At 38.3% G+C, this 7,640-nt stretch overlaps 1 non-coding gene across 1 annotated transcript; it reads right to left on the bottom strand.

The window, feature by feature from the left end:
• Positions 1-6,700: 6,700 nt before the first annotated feature.
• LOC118913788 (U1 spliceosomal RNA) lies at positions 6,701-6,864 on the bottom strand. Its single transcript, XR_005025337.2, has one exon. It is a non-coding gene; the product is annotated as a U1 spliceosomal RNA (small nuclear RNA).
• Positions 6,865-7,640: the final 776 nt, after the last annotated feature.

Below are 7,640 nucleotides of genomic sequence, written 5' to 3'. Positions count from 1 at the left end.
TTCACCATTGAAATGTTGATGCCCTTCTCCTGCTGGCCAGTCAAGAGGCAGTGCCACATGATTGTATCAGAACACCAGAGGGTAGGTGCTAGCAAATTCAAAGACAGACAGACATATAAAAGAGTTTGGCTGCAAGCACCCTGGATTGGAGGCGTCAGACCTGCTTTCTAGTCTCTCTACAACTAACAGTGACACTGAGAGACCATTTAACGTTGGTGTCCTCAGTTGAGTAATTTCTCAAATGAAGGGCTTTAATGGGCTTAGAAGGGAAGCGTCATTACACCTCTGACATTCTGCAACTCTGAGGGTCTCGACCAATCAAATTGGAAGAAAAGCCAAAGCATTTTAAGTTTTACTTATATACAATGAACAAAGCTGTAAATTTTAAAGTGCACTCCATTCTGTAACTTGCTACTTTAATAAACAATTTCATATTTTGGCCTTTAAAATATTCTATGCTAATTAGAATCTGATTCTTACAGCTCCAGAAAGAGATGTGTGGAGACATGAAGTGATTTAACTGATGTTATGGGGCAAAATTATTCACATGAGAATATTCATAGACTTCCCGCTCACCTATCTTACTAAGGAGATCCCATAATTAAATTGTCAGCTCCATTTCCCCTTCCACAACATCCTAAAGGGGAAATTCTTCTTTCTGGAAGACATACTAAGTAAATATACATAATAACAGGCTGATGGAGAAGAAAGGAAAGAGGAGGGAGGCTTGCTTTGTGGCAGGGGTGGAGGTGCTTAACCATCTGTGTTGTGTGAAGAAAGTGACTAGACGTTTGAAATAGCATTGTAATAGGTTACTTGTAGACTAATTATGGAGCTTTCAAAGACATAAAGATGAAATTTACTTTTTAATTCCTTAAACTGTTGAAATATGCTTCTTGAATGCAACACAACTCTTAACACCAAATTATATGATGTAAAGATTTTTGAGGACCACCATGTTAAATGAAAATTAGAGACCAATTCCAAATAACTTCTAAAATCTCATGCTCAAACAGGACCCCTTTTATCCATGCCTTTCTTTCCTCTTTAACCCCCCTACCCACTCACCTGACAAACACTAAATGTCTCTCTGTGCTAGAGGTGCAAGGGTGAGCTCAATTATAGGTCTTTCCCTGGAGGAGATCCTCATGGGTCCTTGGCTCACCTGCCACCCTTCTGGGTGGATTCCAGAGATATTTCTGGCCTGCAGGCTTGGAAAGATTGGATTGAGACTGTATCCAGCTACAAATTAGCTGGTAACATTATTCCCCATCCCTTTCAGTCCACCCTGTTTCAAATTTATCCTCTTCTTGAATCACTTTCTCTTCTTTTAAATTAAAAAAATTTTTTATTTTGGTATCATTAATATACAGTCACATAAGCAACATTGTGGTTACTAGGTTCCCCCCATTATCCCTACCACGTACCCCATTACAGTCATTGTCCATCAGCGTAGTAAGATGCTATAGAGTCACTACTTGTCTTCTCTATGCTATACTGCCTTCCCCGTGACCCCCACACACACGTTATGTTTGAATCACTTTCTCTTAATGTCTGGCTATATCTTTCCAACAGAATCTAGATCTTTCCCAGTCTAACACCTATTTTATCATGTGAGAGGATGAGAAAGCATAATCAAAACATCAAGTCCCTAAATAAAAGCCTACTTCACTTAAAGCATAATAAATCAGGGTACACGGAATGTTCCTGGAAAACCACTAGAATGAGCTGCAAGGATTTCTATCTAGTGATACCTCTTTTCTGTAGCAGTGACCTTTGGGGAAAAAAAACTGATTAATTCCCTCTTTCAATTACTGTTTTTTCAATACCTCTAGATATAAAGATCATATTTTAAGGCCATTTAAGCACTCAGTGATACTTCAACATTGCATTATTTTCTTTATACATATGTCTCTATTTTTATTAATCAAGTCCTAGCTGTGTCTATTAAGATTGTGTTAACAACAAATACTACAACTAAAAAAGAACTACTTCAATAGCTTAAACAAGTGAGAGGTGTCTTTTTCTCATGTAACAGGAAGGCTGGAGGTCAGCAGCCCAGGTTGGAGCAGCTGCTCAAGGACATCTAGGAATTGGGATCTGTCAGTCTTCCTGCTCTACCATCCATGGTATGTGGCTTCTGTCCAGATGACCAGAGAATGGCAGTTGCACACCCAGGAAAGAAGAAGGAGGGAGGGAAAACCCAGGCTTTATTCTGGAAGGGACGTTTCCATACAGACTTTTGCCTATATTTCATTGACCACAGCAGTGTCACAAGGCCTCCCCTAGATGCAATGGAGTATGGGAAGAAAAATAATTTCCAACCTCTGTAACAGAGACAGGCAAGGGAAACAGGTGTAGGTTTTGATGTCAACTGAGCTTGCCCTAGTGACTTCTCGCATATATATCAATGAATGCAACTTACAGCTGCATTCCTCCCTTGCAGCCTGCTAAATGGTTTCACAGTAACATATATGAGGGCAAAATGCTTTCTAAATTATAAAATGCACTGTGAATGTTATCACAAAGCATATTTCAATGATTAATTCAATTTGGCACTTCCAAGAAAATTTTTTAAAACACTGCTCCTCTTTTACTTTGATTCCATTCTTGATATAATAGGAATATATATATATTCTCAACCAGTAAGTTGAGAGTATTTTCTTTCTTTTCTGTAATTATTCATAAAAACTGTAGGCACTTGTCAGCTTGGGTGAACATTTCCCTATCTCTAGATGTTCTGTTTTTCTCAAATGTTCCTCTTTGTATGTGAGAGTAGGAGCTGTAACTGAGTTATAGGAAGAAGGGAATTCCCAGTTTACAAGCTGGCTGGCTATGTACCCTGATTACTCATTATGAGCCTTAGGATACCATACAACTCACTAATGAGCACATAATGCTGGTCAGTGCTAATTAGGTGATAATCATGTTCACTGCTTTATTTATAGTCTATCCATTTCAATACATTGGACATATAATAGAAAACAGTGTGAAAGAAATTTGAATTGGGTTTCTTACTTTATAATGGTACACACACAAATGTAAATTTATCTCAAAATGTGTCTGAAAACAGCAATCAAATTTGAAAAATTTTCATCTCCACTAACATCTTTATGTGACCTGACTACAGAGAGATTTTACATGCATAGGAGATATTAATAAATCCAACCCGTAGTTGGAACTATGAAGTGGGATCCTAAACCAATCTGATGAGAATGTTCTGACATTTTCTTAGGATCAGAAACATAATTTAATACATGAATAAATATGTGGCAAACTATACTTAATTATGATCTTATTTCCTCCTTTAGGGCATAGTATCAAAATATTTCAGGATCTGTATTTTTTAAATGAGAGTGTAATTGCCCAAAATTTCACCACTAAATTCAAAGTGACTTTTCATTGAAATAATTTCTTAAGAGCATATGTAGAGTAGCACTACAGTAAGTGCATGAAAAAGAATTTGTAGACAAAAGAATCTAGAGGCCAACTCTCCTTTTTCTCAAATAGTGGCCTTTCTAGTTTGTGGGCATCTGCTCTCCTACAATTTTGAGATAGACCAAATGACTGAGGGTCTCTTCTCAAAATAAGTTGAAAAATGTGCTATTCAAAGTATTCATAAGAATTGGTCATAGAAAAAAATAATAAACAATTCTTATAAATTAATTGGAACAAAACTGGTTTTGAGAATCCCACCCCAGTGGGATTACATAAAATGGCAGTTTTTAAAGTTACATTGTGTTGCACTAAACAATGTTAGGTCTTTCCCTTTTGATTGTCTACTCAAACAGATGAATCAAATAAAAGAATGATGTAAGGAATTTAACCACTGTGATAAGGGCCAATATGATTCTATTTGTAACTTCTGACATCATCATATTTGAGTCTCCCGAGACCTCTAGTTAGTCCAGACTGGCATCAGGCTCTTTCACCTGAACGAGATTTGCAAAGTTTCAAAGAACATGCTCCAAGGGAGAAGCTGGGCTCATGTTTTTATGAGACTCAAATCATGGAGGGACAAATGAAGCTCAGACCAAGAAATCCACGAGCCTGGGTGCTCTAATCCTGTCTGTCCCATAAAGTGGCTGCTAGTCACATGCTGCTGCTGAGAACTTGACACATGGCTAGTCTGAACTGAGCTGTGCTGTATGTAAGTATAAATGCACATCAGGTTTTGAATATTTAATATGATAAAGTAAGGTAAAATATCTTAATAATTTAATATTTTATTACATGTGATGATAGTATTTTGGATATATTGGGTTAAATGTATTTTAACCTTAATTTCACCTGTTTCTTTTTCTTTCCTTTAATGTAACTAGAAAATTTAAAATTACATATATGATTTGCATTAGTGACTCATATTTTGATTGGAAAGAGCTGCTCTAACCTAATGGGTTAGTCATCTTGGGGCTGACAAATTATAGACTACTCATGTGAATTTAAAATTATTATTCAACAAAGATGTATTGGGCTATCACTGCAAACCAAGTACTGGGTAATGTACTGGGGATATTAAGATGAATTGGACATAGTCCCTGCCCTCAAGGATCATAGGCATTTAGCATGTGCAGGGAGCTCTGGTTACATTAAGGATGAATGACTGGAAAAGTCATAATTTTGCCTTTTCTTATTTATGGATATTGAGATTGTTTCGAAGTTACTGTGAACAATGCAAGAAAAAACAACAGTGCTCCATTTTGTGATTAAAAACTTGGAATAACCTATGAGGAATGGGGTTCCCAGTGAATCTATTTCTGGACTCTTTTCTGCTCTAATGTTGTTTCAGTATTTACTTATTTTTCTTTTTCACCGGAGTTAATAGCTAATAACCTGCTTTCTTCCTCTCTGCCCCCTCCCTCTCCTCTATCTCTGTGTGTGTGTATATGTTTTACATGCCCATCAATAATTCACACCCAGGCCCCACTGGTGGGTGTGCAGCTAGTTCAGCAGCGTTGCTCCTTTCCTGGGGACATGCCCCTGGAACCTCACGTCCTTGTTTCGGTGGGGGCTGGTGGCTCGCAATGGTGGCAGCGCCTGTGGGCCTGGGACTTCCCTTCCTGATTATCCTGAAGATTCCCATCACCTCATTCTTGAGTTAGATCACTAGTTTCGCAGGCCCCATGGCTGCCTTTTTCTTTGTTTACTCTTATTTTAGAGAATCCCTCCTTGTGTAACTTCCTGAGAAAAGATGTAGAAGAGTAAAATTTTGAGAACTTATATGACCAAGAATTTCTTTAGACTTCTCTCATTCTTAAACTAGTTTGCTGGATATAGAATTCCAGGATGGAAATAATTTTCCTTCAGAACTTTGAAGGCAAATCTTTATGTCTCCTCACTTTTAGATGCCAGGAGTCCTATGTCATTATGATGCTTTATCATATGTAACACTTTCCCCTCTCTCCTGGAAAATTTGATATCTTTTCCTTTTCCTCAATTTTCTAAAATTGCATAATAGTGTGCCCAGTTAGGATCTTTACTTATTTAGTATATTTGACACTTGGTGAATGCTTTCAGGTTGGAAATTCATATCCTTCAATTATAGGAAATATTTTTGGACTATTTAATAATTTCTCCCCCTCAATTTTCTCTAAACTTTCTTTCTGAACCTGCAAGTAGCTAATCATTATACCTCCTGGATTGTTCCTCTAATTCTTTTCTCTTTTTTTCTACTTCTCATCTCTTTTTTGTCCTATCTTCAGGGAAATGTGCCCAGCTTTGTCTTCCAATACTCCTATTTTTTTCTTCTGTAAACTTTTATCAACTGGGATGATAGGGGTATTTGATCACAGCAGGATTCAGTCCTGAAAACACTGGAAATCACAGAAACACGAGGTAAGTGTCAGGTCAAGCAAGTTTCTTGGTTTTATGGCAAACATTAATAGTGTAAGATTGTAGAGACCAAATCTTTGTTAGAGACACAGGATATGGGATTAAAATGGGGATGCTGGTGTTCCCTGGTATGGTGAACCCGAGACCTTATTTCTGTGTTTTTGAAGTCGTGATTCTTTCCCTTGTCACTGCCCCTCAAAAAGCAATAGTTTTTCCAAATAATTTCAAGCTCTCTCCAGACAACATTTTCCCTCTCATCAGTAATTTTTAAGTAGGTTATTTGAAAAATAACTCTTATTCATTAATTTTTCCCCCCCCACACACTCCATTCTAAAAAACTGGCAGCCTCCTCCCAGCACAGAGCTTATGTTCTTCCTCTTTGAAATGCAAACTTAAACAAATGGATGTTGGTCTTCCTTCTCCACTATTACAGAATGAGCATGTGCTTACTGCAAAGTTTATTGCTTCTCACAGGCATCTTTATTCTGCGACTTACTTGTCACAGCCATTGTTCTTAATGAGAGTGCTATCCTCCGCCCTGACAGAGCAACCATCAATTCTTCTGGCCCAACTAGTCAACATGCTAAACCATTTTCATGATTATTTACAAGGAAACACTAGACCAGAGACCTAAATAATATACCCCAATATACAAGAGCTCAGACTTAATTTGTAGGCAGTATTTCATTTGTTGGCCATGAGAAGAGAAATGTGTATGTTGAGTAGACTTGGGAAGGAGATGGCATAGGGAGAAGACATCTTGATGAGAAAACAACTTGATGGGAACTGTCAATCCTGCTACTGAAGGTTCCATTTCTGTTGTCAAGAGCTCTTTTTGGTAGGGTTTTGTTTCTGTTCTATTTTTTCACAGGGGAAAGTGTGAGTGCAGTCCTTCACTACCACAAATTATTCAGTTGAGTTTCCTACCTTTGGGGAAATCACAGGAGTCAGCGCATCCGGAAAGCAGTTGTCTGAGCCTCACCCTGGGAAAACCACCTCGTGATCATGGCATCTCCCCTGCCAGGTAAGTATAAGTAGGGTGTGGATTTTTACTTTTTTTTTTTGTATGTTCATTTTTACAAACTCTTCTTTTTATTTAAATAGATGAGAATACCTTCTCATGTCATTGGGTAAATTGGTTAACATTCTTTGAATATTTTCCTGATTTTTGCATTGGCTCTGTTACCTCTACTATCCCTTTTCTGGACATTCTGTTGTCATTTTGCTTTTTGTGCAAAAATATTTCCTCACAGTCTGGTGACTGTTAGCAGTCTATTCCTGTGTATGAGGAAGCACTGAAAAGCCAGTGGCAGCTCCAAGTGAGTGGGTACATGTTGCTGGCAGGTGGGCTTCACAGTAGGGTCATCTGGCTGGGGATCTTTGGAGGGTCGCCAGTATTAGGCTAATAAGTCTCTTTACTTGGATTGGCCAGTTTCTCCAGAGAATAATCCTTTAATTTCCTATGGAGGAGGAAAGGCTGAACATTTTTCTGTTCATATTATGGCTTTACATTTAATCCTTCTGTGTCCTGTGCCTCAGCTGTCCTTTCAACTTTGATTTGTAACCCTAAATACAAACCTTGGTGTGAGTTTCCCCAGAGAAGGCATATCTAATCATCTGCAGGGTCTGGGGCAGGGGGCCAGCCTGCAGGTGGAGGCACTTCTGTTTCTATACAAGCTCTCAGCATATTTTTCATCTTCAGCTCCAGCTAGTCTCCCCATTTCTCACCGGAGGACCCAGTGTCTTTACATTCTGAGCCTTTTTGGTGGTCTGTGATAGAAAATATATTGTTCCTAGGCTTCCCCCAC

This window comes from Manis pentadactyla, chromosome 6 (genome assembly GCF_030020395.1).
Source record: "Manis pentadactyla isolate mManPen7 chromosome 6, mManPen7.hap1, whole genome shotgun sequence".
Taxonomy (NCBI): Eukaryota; Metazoa; Chordata; class Mammalia; order Pholidota; family Manidae; genus Manis; species Manis pentadactyla.
Note: the sequence above shows the minus strand (reverse complement) of the source record. Positions and strands in the feature narration are given on the sequence as shown.